The following is a 17,093-nucleotide window of genomic DNA, read 5'->3' as shown; positions in this document are numbered from 1 at the left end:
GCACAAGAGCAATGTGCATTAAAAGCTTGCCACCTTCCGGACATTGAAGAGTACTGAAAAAAGTACAGAAAAGAAGCTCCAGCCACCCAGCGTAGGTATGAAAGTGTCAGTGTACGTGTATGAACTTCAGGGATGAAAAAGGGAAAAGATGGCTAGAGGAGGAATGTGAGTTGTATAGGGCAGCACTCCAATCCATCCTCACAGAAGCTGGAGTGCTCATTTTCTCCCTTTGTGTATGTTGCTGAGCTGGTGTAAATAAGGGATGTATAGCATGTGCCAGTATGCATTCGTCCCCCACATATCTCCTCTTTTCCCAGTTCCACCTGCACATCTCCGCAGTGCTGGTGATGTGCTGGCCATGTCCTCTCCCACTGCACACCCTGCAAGCAGCAGGATCCCTCTGTGCCATGCTCTCCCCAACACGTACTTTGCCCGGGAGCACTGAATGGTGCTGATGCCTGTGCGACACCAGACCCAGAGGTCCTGGGCTGTAACATGAAGCACAGACACAAACCTGTTTTCATTCATAAGCCACCATGATTTGGATTCAGGGTTTAGGAGACAGGAGGCCATGGAAGTCACCCACTGCATCTACCTGTTGTCCAAATGCCACAGCATTCTCAGTCGTGGATTTCATACCTGGGTAAAAATGTTCTGGTGATCCTACTGAGAGCTGTGGTCTCAACTTTTAATAAATAGGTGCAGTAAAACAAAATCCATGGTAATAATAATAAACCCTAACCATGGGGCTTCAACATGGGGCTTTATGGCATGCGCACTGAGCTGAAGGAGGGTCTCTGCTGCTCAGAGCATCTTTTCTCTGTGCTAACCCACAGACGTGGACAAATCCTTCCTCTAGCAGTGAATAACTGATAGGATCCTGACAGGGTTTTTTACCTGAAATCAAAGCAAAACAAAATACAAAGTATTTTCTTTATTTTAATTGGTTTTAGATGAGTCCCTCATTTGTGTTGTGTGAACAGACATTTGTGTAGTCTCAGTACAGCTTTACTGGTGTGACCGAACAAGGAGAGCTCTCAAAATCCCCAGCATCAGTACAGCTTTTCCAATCCTACCCTTTCACTGGAACTTCACAGCATCCCCCAGTAACTCAACTCTCAGCACAGGAGCAAGGCCTGCAGGAGAACAGATTTCTTTATGCAGCTGTATCAGATCTCAGTGACACCTTGTGTAGGTGCTCTGGGTGTTTACAGGTCTGGAAGCAGTGACATAGCTACCCCAGAGACACAATGCTCAAACAGACCCCATGAAACCCAAGGCTCAAATTAAACATCAGTGTATTACTGCAGAGAAAATCATGGCTATTCTTTCTGTGCCAGGAGCCATAAACACAGATTTGATTCCAAAATAACGTCAGAGTTACATACTCTTGCAAGCTTCAAAAGCCTTTCAGCTCCTATTGAAGAAAACAACTGCAAGAGAAAGCAATCAGCACACCAAGGAGGTGGTTTTATTTTTGCCAACAAATACTCCTTTGGCTTTCTTGCTGGAGTAAATTGGAGCCAGAAATTGCAAAACCCCCATACATGCGGTGTCCAGCATCTCCCCCAAATATTGGTACCTAGACATTCATTTAAACAGTAGCTATAAGCATCTTACAGGATGAAACAGCATCTGATGTATTATCATTTCATTTCTCCAAACATTACAAATCACTTCTTTTCTAGCCCTGTTAAGCCTGACCTGCCTGAAAATCAGTTCAGGTGACTCAAATGAATTGTTTTCCCTCTGTCACCCCCCAGCCTGGTGTTGCAGCAGAAATTGCTTTGGATAGTTATGTTCAGACCCAGGGGCTTGAGGCAACCTGCCCTAGTGGCAAGGGATTGGAACTGGATGAGCTTTAGGGTCCCATCCAAACTGAACCAGTCTGGGATTTGACTTCAAAAGCAAAAGGTCAGAAGAACATTTCATCCCTCTCTTGCCTGCAGTGCTGCTGCTTTGCCCTTAACTTTGCACTTTGGGTTCCCATGGATGTGCATCCCTGTTTCCTTTGGGATGCAGAGAAAGGCTTCAGTCTCTCCTGTCTCGCTGCAGCCTTGAAGTACTGCCTGAGCCTTGGTGAGCATCTCCTGCTGTTGCCTGCTGTTGGTGAGATGGTACATGGCATAAACTGCCATCAACACTTCCACAACAGGATCAGACTTTCCCACCCCTTCAGGTCAGCCCAGCAGTAGCAGAGATTTTCCATTAGCTTCAGAGGCTTTTATAGCAAAGATGATGATTGCAATAGGCATGCAAATGAGTCAAGTCATTTGATCTAGATTGCCATCATCTTAATTATAGCAGTGTGATCGACCTTTTTGACCATTTAAATTGCCTACCAAAACCACAGCAGGGCACATCCAGCAGAGCCCAGAGAACCATGAGGAGAAGGAATTCTAAGGGCACTTTGAATGTGTGAGGTGCAATCAGCCCCCAGAAGCTGAATCCCTCGGCAAGATGGTGATTTGAGCATCCTCCTCCTCACTGGGGATTCATATGAAGCAGCAGGCATTAGGCCACAAGGCTCTGAGACCAGCTGGAGCAAAGGTGTGTGCAATGTGGTTACAGCTCCTCTGAGGCTCACAGGGCACCCTCAAGTAGGGAAAAACATGCAATTGCTGTTGTGTACACTAAGTAACAGCAGGTCTAGGCTGCTTTTCCTTTTTGAAGTACTCAGGAATTGCGTATCTGTCTCCCAGTGCTGTTCTTAGTCTGGCTGCCATCACAGAACTGTTTCCTGGCTAATAACACACAGGCAGTTTCTGTTATCAGTCACCTTCAGCAGGGTGTGTGAGGGGAGATGCCACCCTAGGCAAAAGACTGATGGCTTTTTGGGTTTTATACCACAAAAACTTCAGTCCCAGGATATAATACACACAAATGCAGCAGTGTAACCACCTGCAGCAACATCAGCCCTTCCACTCATTTCACATCAAGGTGTCCCTTTGCCTCATCAGAGCACCACAAACACACACCTGAAGCTAGCTTCACATCAGGGCCATTCCTGAGACACCAGACCTGGTGGTACTGCTTTTGAAGCTCCATCACAGAGGTGACACCAAGGCAAAAGAACAACCTAGCCCTGCAGTATTGCACCACTGCCAGCCAGTATCAGTGTCCCAGGAAAGACACATGGAAACCAATATTAGGCCATGGTAGAGCAGCCTCACAATTTGCAGGTCTTCTCCCCTTAGATAATCCCCTAAATGTGCCCCACCTGAGCCTCAGCAAGAGATGCGATAGCCTGATTGGGCCCTCTGGACCAGGTGATGTCTGGCATGCTCAAGGCTTTGCATTGCAGACGTTAAGCACAACATAATGGAAGGTTTCATTGGAATGTTTCACTACCTGCAGAGGAGACTTTAGTCTACATCCTTTCATGTCTCTCTTCAGAAGACACCTAAAACTGCTAACATCAACCCTGTTACAAATACTTTGATTTCTAGTAATATTAGCTACTGTGTTTGGTGACTTGCAGCTAATTCTCTATACCTGGAACAAATCCCTTCCTTGCCCTCAGGGTAAGACAGTAATCCCAAAAGCTTTTTGAATGAGCCTGTGCTGTGCAGCTCTCAGGCAGAGGCACACGGAAGAGCCCTTGCAGATGTAAAAACTGCAGAGGCTGTTGTCTGAAATAACACACAAGTGCTTTTGTGGCAGAAGCAGCATACTTTGGCTGTCATAATTCTTACCCATTTGTCTTTGCCTTTCCCAGCACCATCTGGGTACATGCAGGTGGCTTCAAACTCTTTAACTGCATTCATCTTAGCCACAGCACCTGCCTTTCTTTTACATTTCCACATACAGACCTAGTTCCTTCTTTTACTTTTTGCCTCTCCCTTTACCCAGGAGAACCATCTATGCTGGTGTGCCCAGTACCACCCTGGAGTTTAGGGTTCTTGTGGGGTACCAAAGACAAGACTCAATCATTTTGTATTGTCGTGCATTTTAGAAGCAGTACAACTGCCTCCCATGGCATTTAGCTAAGATAGAGCTTTTCCTCTTGCTCTTTCTTCTCAACGTGGGAACACAGAATCAGGAATGAGGAAAGCCCACCACCCCTCCTTAGCCCTTGCAGAAAATGGCTTCTCTGTTCTCTTCTTACTTTTACCATCACAGCTCGTCCCAGGCCACACTAACCCTTCACCTCCCCGGCTCCAGGGCTCTCAGAGCACCAGGGATGCTACAGCCCGCACTCCGCTGCCGTGGCCGGGGAAGGGGGTGGAAGAGCCGCAATCAGTGCACACCGAAAGCATCCTCTGGTGAGCCCGCAATTAACTCCACCCCGGCCGCGGGCAATGCGAGGCCAGCCCAGGTGTGTCCCATGAGTGTTTAATGGGCAGGCGTGCGCACTGCACTGTTCCCGTTGGGATTTAAGGGCGGTCGTGGGGGCAGTGCTCCTCCTGGCTGAGGGGTCGAAGGGTCATGAGATGAGAGCCCCTGCTTCTGCCTGGTGTTCCCGTGGGGAAAGGATGGAGCTCCCACAGGAGGTTGGAGGGAAGCAGCCGCATGTTGTCATGGAAGGGCATCCAGGGGTGGCTGCGGGAGCTGCGGAGGAACCCAGCCGAGGTAATGCGGGGTTTGGGCCCCACTAGATGGCGGCAGCTCCTTATGGTTGTGTCCTTAGAACAGGAAAAGCGGAGGGTGAGGCGGGAAAAACGCGGCTGGGAGGGCTGGAGCTGGGAGCGGAGCCGAGCGCCCCAGGCTCTGGGATCCTGCACCTTCATGGCTGAGACCTGGGGCAGCCGCCGGAGCCTTTGTCCGGGGGTGCTGGTGCTGTTAAACACTCGCTTTGGGAGCTGCGTTAAGTGCAGGGGGAGACTGAAGCGCTCCAGTAATCCCTGCACTAAGGGCTGCAAACCTGCCCGTAGCCCGGTGCTGAGAGCACGTGCTCCGGTGTGCTCGTACCCGTGGGGCTGCTGGAGCCTGCGGTGCCTCGCACAGCGTCCAACGTGCGTGGGAGCGTCGAATCTGCCTGCGGCGTCCGGGGGTCCGTGCAGAGCTGCGGCTCCCCCGGTGTGCAGCAGCTTTTGCTGTGTTCAGAATTAGACTTCTAGATGCTATCAACAGCCCCAGGTAGAATGGGCAGTAGATTGGAGGGCAGAGTTCTTTGTGACAGTGTAGCTAACAGCCACGTGTTCAGGACGAGGGACATCACATCGCAACCCTCCCCATGCTCGGTGAGTCCGGCCTTTGTCTTTGTTGTGCAGATCAGCCTCTTTAGCACTCTGAGCCCTTTCTCTGCAGGGTTGCTGGAGCTCCTAGCAGTTAATGTGAGCACGAGCAATAGGGCACAGGCTTGGTGGCTTCTTTTGAAGCACAGTGGTAAAAAGAAAAGCAGTTTTGTAGCTGTCTATGGTCATGCTGAAGTCTGCTGTAAACCGAACTAGTGCAAGGTTATTCTTTGTCCCAGTAATGCTGCTTAGTGAATGGGGGAGCTTGTATATGTGAAACTTAGCAGTTTCACCTCCTGTCCTTCCCTGGAGTGGCCTCTCGCTGTGATCTGTGTCCTGATACTGCTTTAGCAAACGTAGCTCAATATCTGCTTTGTGTTGTGTGAACCTTGGGTGTGTTCACAGCGTGAAATCGACTCTGGTTAAAACCTTCACCCTGCAGATGCAGCAGGATTGCCATGTTATGCTATTTATAGATACGATAGAAATAACCTGATGAAGGTCGGGGGAGAAAGTTGTGGTGAAGCTGGGAGGTAAATAAGCACTTGATTCATGGGCGATGACAAGGAGAAGAGGACAGTTATGTTAGCACAGACATCTTAATTCCCTGTTCACTGCTGTTGCTGTTAAGAGTCCGTCTATTTTCGCATGCTCCTTTGTACCTCTGCTGTGCCGTGTACACCCTCTTCTCCTTTGCCAGGCTGCAGAAGGCATCCCTTTCCCACTGCAGGTGTGATGCGTTTCAGTGCAGTGAGCCTTTCTGAGTGTTTGCCTGCTGCGTTGCTTCACTGAGGTGCAGTGCTGGGAAGAGCAGCTCCAAAGTTGGTTACAGATTTGCTGGGAAGCTTTCAAGAACCGGGTAGTTTTCCTGATGTTTTCAGTCTACTTGTGTAGCTCTGTAGCAGAGTGCAGTCACCCCTAGGGGTTGTACTGGGTGACAACTACCACGGTTCTTGCTGTTCTCATGCCTAAAAAATGGAATATGTTTCATTGCAGGTGCTTTACCCGGAAGCTGTGCCTTTTGCTGTACCACTTACGTAGTGTTGAAGGTGACAGACTGCCTTTCCAATAGCCCACATACAAGCCAATGCAACCTGTAAGTGAGTTCAAGATGTGCAATCTTCCATTTGCTTATCTTCTTGTAACAATATGATGCTTCTTGTGCTGCTGAAGTGCTCACCCAACTGTGCTGGTGGGGTGTGTTCGTCCAGATTCTGATTTCCATGGAACAGTCCTGCAAAACTGGACAATATTCCCTGGACTTCATTTGTGTTCAACTTCCTTCCCACCAGAGCTGCTTAACTGTGATGTGAGTTTTATCCTTTTCCTGAAGTGCTGTTTCCTTTCTGCTTTCCTAATCCTGTCTCATAAATGCTGATGTCCTCTGGATGCAGTTAGAGCCAGTGCCCTTTGTGGAAGGCAAAAGGGAACTTTAAATTACCTCCATGCTTTAATAATGGTCTAACTTGGTGGGATGGATGAAGTGTTCCCTTCTGCCCAGTGCAGTTGTGTTACTGCTGTGTGTTACTGTGTACCCAGATTAGCACTTTGTCAGTGCTAACATGGTAACTGGGCTTGATACAGACATAAATGGGATGAATACTGTTAACTTACATGTAGCTCCTGGTTTTCCCCTTGTGTTTGTTCTGTGAAATGCTTGGAGGGCTGAGCAAAGGATGGTGCATTTGAGGCCTTTATTTCCATTTACTGAAGTCAAATGACTGGAATTAAATGTGACCTGTATGAAAGCAAGCCTTGTTTCCAAAAAGTGCATGGGGAGCTGAGATCAGAAGACACATTACAAACATTGCAGTAGCATAACTTGAGGCAAGTGCAATCATTTACTTGACTAATGAATCCCCTGGGCTGCTAGCAAGAGAGCAAATCCCTCATTCATCTTCCTAATTTAATAAGCAGAGGGGTTGGCCTTAAGGGTAAATGAAATGCATAGTGATCCTATGAATGTTTCAACAAATTGCTGTACAATAAGATAAGGGAGATCCAGCAAAAGGCTTGCTTTAGTCTGAAAGACTGTCAGTGGGCTTTAAGGGAAAGAGAGAAGCTGGAGGTGATGGCTCTGGGTAGCTCTTGCATGGCAGTTCTCTCTATCTGTCTGGTTTGTACAGGCTGGAACATGGGATTTTTGTTGGGATGTTATCTAATGAGTTTAGTGCAAAGTAGTGCTTGTGCTTGGTGCTGCACATGAGTTATCAGAGATCACAAGCTTGCAGAGCAGGGAATGCAACCTCTGCAGCTAACACCCTGCTGCTGCTTTAATGTCTGTGCCTGCTCCTTGGATAGGCTCATGGAAGAGCTGGAGGATGCCTGTGCTTGTGGGAGCTAATGAGGCTCATTCCTGTCTTTCATGCTCTTAATTACTTTAGAGGAGAAATCAATGGTGTGAAACAATGAAATGCTTTACTTGTTAGAAGGGTGATTACTGGTTCTGCCAACACAGCAATTACTGTGTGATCGCCTAAGCAATTGTTGTGTGTTAGGGAAACTGAGGCAGAGATGAGGTCATAACATTGCTATAGATGATAAACTGCTTAGTGTGAAAATAAAGCCAGGGTAAGGAAGCTTCTGCCATGTGCAATACACTTAGTAATTTGTTGGGGTTTTAAACCGAAGAACAAATGAAAACCACAGAAAGGAATGTTTTTTAAACTAAAATTAAGCCATAAGCCATATAAAGTGACTTTTGGGAGGCTGGTTAAAGCATAAAGAAGTTGAAAATAGGAATGCTTGTTCTTGGCTATTGTTTGAGACAGGATTATTGGATTACATGTGCCATTGCTATCGAATGCAGTTTAATACTTGTGATCTTCTAAGGCCCTTTATGATGAACACCAGATCAAGAGTGGAAAACTGAGTTGGATTATTAAAAAATAAGTGAATTTTGCTGTGTTATGAATTTGAGTTCTTGAAATGAAACTGGATGGTCAGATTTCTGTTAATGAAGGTAAAATATAGAGGTACAGTGTTTATATATTGCATGGGGATCTGAAATAACTGTTAACTCTGACTTGGTGGGATGGAAGCTACGTAATGTGGATTTAAGTTATGAAGTTCATGTATATGCATTAGTGTAGCTGCGTACTAGAGTAAGATTGTTTATAATGGAGTGCTTTTGGATGCTAGCCAGTGTTTGCAGGGCTGTTCTTCTGAAGCTTGGTGACTTTAAGAATAATGCGTAGCAAATTGCTCTTTTTAATTGAGGTAGGTGGTTGTCATAAGCTAAACAAGGCCTTGGCATAGTGTGAGCAGTATTTTAGGGTTCAAGTTGCAGTTCTGAACACATCAAGGATCGAAGACCTTGACAATCTCAGTATTGCGGCACTTATGCTAGCACAAACCAAAATCCCTCACAAACACCAAGTTGGTGCCTGGATTTGCTATAAACACACAGGGGTTCTTTGCACTTGGAGGCCAAGCTTTTGTGTCCTGTTGTTCCCCCATGGTCAGTGCACTGCTACCTGTTTGAGTGCTGTAGATGCCATGTGCAAGGTGCTCCTGTGTAAGGGTGCTGGCAGTTTTGAGGTGTGCATAGCTTAATTTTGTAGCAAAGAACACTTGAGTGAATTGGGCTACTGATGCTTTGTGTCCTTTGCAGTATGGGAGCTGTAGGAAGCATTTTTATTTGCATGACGGAAAACAACCAGGTGTTTGGGTTTCAGTAAGCTGGGGAAGAAGGGAAGCTTCTGAAGGGGAATATCCTCATTTCCACTGTGTCTTGGCATTGAATGGTCTATGATGTTAAGCCTGCCTGGAAACTAAAAGGCTTAGGTAGGTATGTTGTGGTCAGCTTCTCCTTGTTCATGGAGTGAATGGCACTAGGGGGTGAAACAACCTCATCACAGTGTGCGGTGTCACTCCTTTAGGTGCTCCCTCACCTGTAAGGTGACTTTGAACCGGTCAATAAAGACCAGTCTATCCCCAGATCAGACCTAAGATATGAGCACTCTCAGCAAAGGAAGAGGATACAAAAGTGTCCTGGTTCTGCAGCTGGGGTATGATGGGTATGTGGGATACATGCTTCTGTTGCCTAAGAGTTCCTGCGATTTGGAGCACTCCTAAGGTCTTGCGGATTGGCTGCTCACTTCTATTCCAGTTTAGCTGCTTCATCCTTTCCTGCAACAGGACTAGTTTTAACAACAAAAACCTGTACAGAAGGAAGGGACATGCTATGGCTGAGCCCAAGAGGCACTTCATTCCTGCTCTGTAGGTCTGCTCTGGCTCCTGGTTGTAAAGTCTATCACAGAATCATAGAAGGGGAATCCTTCCCCTTTCTTGCAGAGCTCATCACATCTGTTGAACTGATGCAGTTTGCCAAACTAACAGTATTATCCATGTTGGGATAACCTAGTATATGTATTGGTTCTGGGTGCTGGTACCTGGATAAGGGACTTAACTCTTAGACTCGTCCCCATCCCCTCTTGGCTTGTTTCTTAGTATTTCAAAGCTGCCTCCTGATGTGACTTTGGCCAGACTAACTCCGATCCTGTAGCCTGTTTTCAGTTGGGATGATTTTTGTGCTGGCGCATTAGAATAATGAGGGGGTTTGGCTGTACTGCTTCTGTTATTTCCTTCCTAAGAGTCTGGGCAGCATTGAGCTGTGTTAGGTGGGGAGAACTAATGTGGAAGCATGAAGCTGATTGAGCCCTGTGTTCATGTCTGCACACCAGTGCCTAGATAATGCTGCAGTGTGCGGGAGCCTGATGAGCATCAGGGTGAGGGGCCAGCAGTCCTGGCTGAGAATTCACATTTCCAGTTCCCAGTTCGGTGTGCATCGCTCACTCCAGGCTGGGAGTTTGTTATTGAACCGGTGTCAGGCTTACCAGAAATAAGCCCTTCTTGCTGACAGACCCCAGGCTGTTGGTAAGCCTGAGTGTCCCATCTCCCAAGCACCTCTCTTGCTGTGCTGCCTTTCTGCATGTGGGTTAGTGCACTGTGCTCTTGTGTGTAGCTGGTGAGTGAGTGACTCCAGGAAAGCCTGCACTGAAATATGGAAGAGCTGGATGCTAGGGGCATGTGAATGCTGTAATACCAGCCAGGGTCTGAGTCTGTGTATTCCTGTGTCTCTGAAGGTGGCTGGTGCCAGATGTGCCTGCATGGTTCCAGGAACTCCTTAGTGTGCTCTTTTAAAATGTCAAACTCTTCTGTCTGCTCCACAGAGTGATGAGATCTGTCGTGTCTTCAGCTGAGCCTCCATATTACAAATGGTAGTTGTGCACCTCGTTCCAGAGCTCGCTGGGCTTCACTTGGCCAGAAGTCCAAAGCTCTCCTGTACTCCTGCCCCGGGAGGTTTGGCCTTAATGCATTTATCTGTGTGTACAAGGAGAAGGGAACATTTCTGTTTTCACAGATGGCGTGGGTTCAGGAAATCCAGTCAGCTGGTGTGGATCTGGAAACCATTCTGCCCTTATTAACACCCTCTGATGATATAAACAGAGAATCCCCTAAGCAAGGAGCAGTCTAAATAAAACTGCAGGCCAAACCAGAATATCTATGGTGTGCCAGATCCTGCCGTGGGGAGAGAGAGGATGGGAAGTGCCAGGAAAGGGAAGATCTTAATTTGTAAGAGAACAGATCCATGATTAAGGAAGGTCTGTACTCCTGCCTCTCCCAAGAGGGTGAGAGGATAGATGAGGAAGGGATATCCTAGAGAAAGGGGTTTTCTCTGCCACTGCTTTGTCTCATCTCTTGGAAGTGACTGGTGAGATCTAAGCCAGGAATTGTCTTAGGACAGAGGCTGGAGGCCAGAGAGGCTGTATAGATCTGAGCCTGTATTTGCTGTCTGCCTCAGTTCCCTGTCTGTAGTACAGGAAGAGCAACTAAAAATACCCAGCTGCAGAGCAGTATGTGTGCCTGTGGTGGGAGCCCTGGGGTGCTGCTGGATGCCATGTCATTCCTTCTTTCCACTTGCAGGTGCATTACATCGGGGTTTGGGGATGTGCCACTTGCCACTGGTTGTGCAGATACTGCTGCTTTGTGCCCTCACCTGACTGGTGTTTGTGGTGGGGAGTGGACTGTGTGATCTTAAATGGGGTGTTTAAGAGGTTGCTCCTGTGTCCTGCCAAATGGGCTGGGACGGTTCTTCTGGGGTGACAACTCCAATGAAGATAGAGATGGAGGGGCTGGAAAATGCTGGGATGCAACTTTGAGATCTGAAATAAAAAAAGGGAGTTTCTTCTTTTCTTCTACTGCCTTATCTCTTTGTTTTCTTTTTATCTCTCCCCTTTTTGTTTGTCTTTTCTTTCCCTCTAACTCCAAATGTAAGTAAGAATTTAATATGCTGAGACAGGAGAGAAGTTGTTCCATGTGTTGCAGATGCACAACATGTCTTCATTAACTCCCCATGACATTCAAAATAGCTGCAGATAAAGACAAACTAAATCTGTGCAGACAAATATAAATGCTGTTCCCCTCCCCTTCGCCCCTGCACAGAGCACCCCCCTCGGGGCATGCATTCAATTACTGAAGATGAATGGAGCAAAGCGGGGCAGCATTTGGGATGCTTCGACTGGCCCTGCCTGCTTCTGCCATCAGAGGGCTCCACACTTCAGGAAATGTGCTTCCTGACCTGGAGCCAGCCTGGGAGATGCTCCATGGGGCCTGCGATGCAGCCTTTCCCTGATGGGATAGTCAGGCAAGGCTGGTAGAGCCCTGGCGTTGCTGCATTTCCCACAGTTGTCATCTCTTTCTGACCTTGTAAGGTGTACGGAAGGGCAGATCTTAGCGCTTAAGGCACTAGATGAAGAGTGAGGATGTTCTCCTTTGCCCTGCTGTGTAGCTGTGAGCAGTGATGTGGCTTCTCCCCTGGGGTGTGGACATGGGCTGTGGCAGTGGAAAGCAAAGCAGGATGCTCCCTGGGACAGGCCCCACGTGCAGTTCCTTCTGCTCCTCAGCAAATCTAGATGGTATCACAGAGAGCTTGAGCTTCTGGCTAGCTCTTGTTGTGACAAGTTTATGGGTCCATGTTCACCCTGGCTTGGGCTTGTCTCTCCAGCACACAAGGGAGAGCTGTGCTGCTGTAAGGAGAGCTGATGTGCTGCAGCAATGCCAAGATCTCACGGTGGAGGAATCTGTTAGATACAGGATCCTAGTCTGTAAAATGACTGTGAGCATATTATGGGGTTTTGTTCACCAGTGGCTAATGTGTCTGTACAGGGCTTCACACCTCCTAGAGAGTTGGACTGATCTGAAGGGTGCCTATAAGGATGCTGGGGAGGGACTCTTCATTAGGGACTGTAGTGATAGGACAAGTGGTCATGGGTTCAAACTTAAACAGGGGAAGTTTAGATTGGATATAAGGAGGAAATTCTTTCCTGTAAGGGTGGTGAGGCACTGGAATGGGTTGCCCAGGGAGGTTGTGAATGCTCCATCTCTGGCAGTGCTCAAGGCCAGGCTGGACAGAGCCTTGGGTGACCTGATTTAGTGTGAGGTGTCCCTGCCCATGGCAGTGGGGTTGGAACTGGATGATCTTAAGGTCCTTTCCAACCCTAACTATTCTGTGATTCTATTCTATGACTGTATGTGTTTCTGGGCAGAATTGTCTGCCCTGGGGTCTGCAGCTGGTACCCAGAGCATCCCGGCTTGCTTTGGCTCACACAAAGAGTTGCTCTTTCCTGCATCTTTTCCTGACTCAGACTCTGCTCGAGCTGTACTTGTGTGGAAGTCTCTGATCTCCCAGAGCTTTTCTGCTGCTGCAGTGCCGCAAGACTTGGGGTGAGCTCAGATTACTGCAGGCTGTGGTGAGCAGCTTCCCAAGGAAGGACTTGCCATCTCTTTCCATTAGTCTTTTCAGTTCCCTCTCTGTGCACAGCAGATGATTATCTCGCAGAAGTATTCTGGGGCTTTTTTTCCTCCCAGTGTAGTTTAAATTAGCCTTTCCTAAGTGCATTACCTTGCATTTGTCTGCACTGAACTTCATCTGACTCCACGCTGCCCATCCACCTAGCTTTGTTAAATGTAATTGAAATTGAGTTTGGGCTAGGGGGAGGCCTGGGGTGGGTGTAGCAGGAAAGCAGAGGCCTGTGTTTCCTGGGTCCTGTTAAATCCAGTTGTGTTCATGGTACAGTGAATTAAGTGAACATCAAGAAAGGAGGGCAGAACCTCAGGTTTGAAACTAGAATAACTGAATAGCCTTCCTGGTGTGGATTGATGGCTTGTGCTCCTTAGTCTGGGGTCAGAATCTGTCCCATGGAAACTGGTTGGAAATGGCAACTTCTTTCTCTAGAAGCAGGCAGAGCATGTGAATGGGGATTGTTATCTCATGTCAGAGGACACAGCCCCCCAGGATTCACTGGTGCCCAAGCAGGGATCTGAACACAGGTTATTAATGAAGAACAGTAGCTCTGCTTCCAAGGACTTAAGTGAGTTCATCCGCACCAGTGAGCTGGTGAATAGTCTTACAATTTGCTCTGAGTGTTTTATTGTTTAAATTACTCCCAGTAACTGGCAATAATAAGCAGCTTTTAATAACAGTAGTGGAGGTAAAGCCACACACTACTGCTAAAATGAAGCTGCTGCTTGTGAATAGAATGATACAGACCAGTAGACTAAATAGTGAGGGACTACATTCAGCAACCCAGGCAAGACTCTGCATCTCTTGTTCTTGGAAAGGCTTTAGTGGTGTAAGGTGGCATGCTGCTGAGAAGGACCCACACCTCCATTTGGAGAAGTGAACTCAACACTCAACCTTTAGCTCACATACAGGGCACATGATGTAGATATGATTTTTGTGCAAGGAGCCCATCATGAATAAATAGTTAAAACTATCCGTACTGCAGTTAGAGAAGGTGCCCCTCTGTTCCTCTGCTTCTCCTTATAGGAATAGCAGCCATAAATCACAGAATCCAGACTGGTTTGTATTAGAAGGGACCTTAAAGCTCCTCCAGCGCCAACCCCTGCCATGGGCAGGGACCACTTCCACTGGAGCAGCTTGCTCCAAGCCCCTGTGTCCAACCTGGCCTTGAACACTGCCAGGGATGGGGCAGCCACAGCTCCTCTGGGCACCCTGTGCCAGCGCCTCAGCACCCTCACAGGGAAGAGCTTCTGCCTAAGAGCTCAGCTCAGTCTCCCCTCGGGCAGGTTCAAGCCATTCCCCTTGGTCTGTCCCTAAGATCTGGCCTGAAATCACCTACAGAAATGCTGTAAGCACCTTGATGGTGCTGGAATTTGGATAATGGGAAGCTGAACCCCCTCTCAGTGCCTTTAGTCTGGAATTTTAAGCCTTGCAGTCCTGCTCTGTGGAGGGAGTTGTCATTCTGCTTTTACAGAGCAGAAACCTGAAATCATAAAATCAACTAGGTTGGAAAAGACCTTTAAGATCATCAAGTCCAGCCTTTACCCCAGCACTGGCAAGACCACCACTACACTGTGTCACTGAGGACCTCTACATGGGTGGTTTGAGCAGCTTACAGAGATGAAATGGGAAAACTGCTTGTTTCCCAGCAGTGACCCTCCAAATTCTGTGGGAGACCTCCCTGTGCTGCATCACCTTTCTCTGTCTTTATGCTCTGTGGTTCTGTTCCTCTCTCCCTGCTCCCTGTGCTCCTTTTAATGCCTTATTTTTGCCTTAGTGGGGTTTTTCCCTACTTCTGTTCCTGTGACTGGCACAGTGCACAGCTCCAGCACCCCTGTACATGACCAGCAGCTTCAGGTAATGTTTAGTGGCAACTAAATGAGATTCTCCTCTCTTACCCTCCCCTTGTGTTGAATGAATCTCAAAAGGCTTTTATGGTGGGGGGGAATTTAAAAGGGTTCATAAAAGTGAATTTTAGGAAAAGCCTAATGAAGGAAATGAACCTCCTGAGATCAAAGCTGAACCTGCTGTGCCAGTGCAGAGTTTAGACTTTGTCTTATGTTTCCACTGGCATGAAAACACATGTACAAATGTTTCTTCCAACAGCTTTAACTCTTACAGTCCTGTGGGGTTGCACTTATGGCCTACTGCTGTTTTGCCTAGTGCTGGGCTCAACTGTTCCATTAGAAATTCACTTATGTGAGCTTCCTTTCACTTATGGAGAGGGCTGGGCATCCCCATGATCCATCAGGCCAAGAGCAGAGAGATGCCACCTTCTTCTCTAATGGTCAGCTTAGTGCTCTGTGGCATCACTCCTACCTCTTGCTGCAATGGTGCTATGAAGAAAATCATAGAAACATTGAGGTTCTGAAAGGCCTAAATGCAGTCCCAAGTGTGAGATCTGAAGGCAATTCCCCTGGTTGCCAGCCCTGCCTCCAGAGGAAGGTGGTATTTGATCACCTGGTCACAGTAAGTTATGGAAATGTTCAAGTCTTCAAATTCTATTTTCCTTACATTAAAAAAATAGGGGGCTCTCAATAGGCTTGGAGGGGGATGGAAACGTTGCCCGAGTCTTGTAGGGGAAGTCCCATTAATCATGGAAAGCAAACTGAAGGCCCTTAATTTGAGCCAATTTCTGTGGGCCAGGCTCCCCATACCTGTAATTTTTCCATTACACATGTAATCTCCTCTCTGCAAAGGGCTACGTTTGTTTAGCATCAATTCTTGGGGTTGTTGTGGATTAAAGAGTGGATGGTTCAAATTTGTCAGGGGCTGGCTCTGGTCTCCTCTCCTCATCTCGTCACTTGTCACCCTTGCACAGGTCCCAAGGCTCTTAGTTTTAAAGTGTTTCCATGTGTTTGAGAACAGCCTAAAACTGGGGCTGTACAGAGCCTGATGCACTCGCAGCTTCCCAGAGTGCTAATGAGGAACATATTGGCTGTAAGTGCCTGAGCAGAGCACCATATAGCAAGAACAACAACTTGCACACAGCCTTATTTATTGCAGGCCTGTTTCTCGGAGAGAGGGAATGTCAGCCTGGATTTGGACTTTCACCTAATCTTCTCTGAAAGTACCCGGAGATATTAAGTGGCCACCTACTCAGCTGCTGGACTTCAGTTTAGAAGCAGATCCAAAAGCCTGCTGCCATGAAAGCAAATTACTGGCAGACACAGCGGTGACTATAGGTCATGGCCATAAGCCTTATGCTCAGTGTAAAACCTTTGGACTTGGTATTTTTGTGTGTAAGCTGGGGTGGCTTTGACATGGAGTGGTGTTGGTGTAGGATTGATGGCAAGGGTTGGAGGAATCGTGTCCCTCTCTATTGGGAGGTGGTATTAAAGCTGCTACAAGAGAGCTAGGCAGAGCATGCTCTTTCTGGAGCCTAGCCTAGGAGGAGACACTAAGCTTTCCTGGGTCTGCATGTTGGAAGCAACCCTTCTGGCTTCCAGAGCAGCCTATTTGAGCAAGGAGATGGGGAAGAAAACAGTAGGGTTGAACATCCAAATGCAGTGATGTGCACCCAGACTGTGGGAACTTCATGGATATGCCCATGATAAGAGCCTGATTTTTCAGACGGGCCTCTTGCCTTTTAATAGAAGTAATGCTGCCTGGATGGGTGAAAGGGAGCATTTCTTCATGACCCAGCACAGGTGTTGCATTGCTCAGTCTCCTTCATCCCTTTGCTCTTTTTGAATAGTGTTCACAACCTGGTCTGCTGTGAATGCTTCATTGCAGTGGAGCTCTCTGGTCATACTCCTTGCAGAAGCTACTGTGGAGCGTTCCTCTTTGCTACTGAGTCTAATCATGGGCAAAGCTGGAGATGTACAACAGACCATCTCCCCTCTGCTATGGAGGTGCTTCCAGGAACCTAAAGTAACACTGAATTTGCCCCAGTGAACACTGTTACACTTTAAGTCAGTGATAGTATGATTTTTATAATGAGTTGCCTGTTGAGATTCAGTATTATCCGGGTGCATCCTAACAGCTTGGTTAAGATACTTTTGAACCATGATTTCTCTATTCTTTTCCACTTACCCAGATCCAGTTGGACAAAGATATGGTGGAGAGCACTTTGCCTTTGACTGGGTAGCAGTTAGTTGCCTGTTCCA

General features: G+C 47.5%; 1 protein-coding gene and 1 long non-coding RNA gene across 2 annotated transcripts in view; one reads left to right on the top strand and one right to left on the bottom strand.

Annotated features, from left to right (window-relative positions):
• Nucleotides 1-661: 661 nt before the first annotated feature.
• LOC133211736 (uncharacterized) lies at nt 662-3,655 on the bottom strand. The gene is made up of 2 exons (XR_009725278.1): nt 3,496-3,655; nt 662-897 (listed from the first exon to the last, which is right to left on the bottom strand). It is a non-coding gene; the product is annotated as an uncharacterized LOC133211736 (long non-coding RNA).
• Nucleotides 3,656-6,171: 2,516 nt separating this feature from the next.
• Nucleotides 6,172-17,093, top strand: part of PAPPA (pappalysin 1) — a 368,516-nt gene continuing 357,594 nt past the window's right edge. Inside the window, exon 1 of the mRNA XM_061352951.1 lies at nt 6,172-6,273. The gene's annotated coding sequence lies outside the window, so the exon portion shown is untranslated. The remainder of the gene's footprint in view (nt 6,274-17,093) is intronic.

This window comes from Neopsephotus bourkii, unplaced genomic scaffold (genome assembly GCF_033783945.1).
Source record: "Neopsephotus bourkii isolate Nb327-2 ecotype Australia unplaced genomic scaffold, CSIRO-AGI_Nbou_v1 NB_659, whole genome shotgun sequence".
In the NCBI taxonomy this organism is placed as follows: domain Eukaryota; kingdom Metazoa; phylum Chordata; class Aves; order Psittaciformes; family Psittacidae; genus Neopsephotus; species Neopsephotus bourkii.
This window is presented reverse-complemented; position numbering and strand designations above follow the sequence as displayed.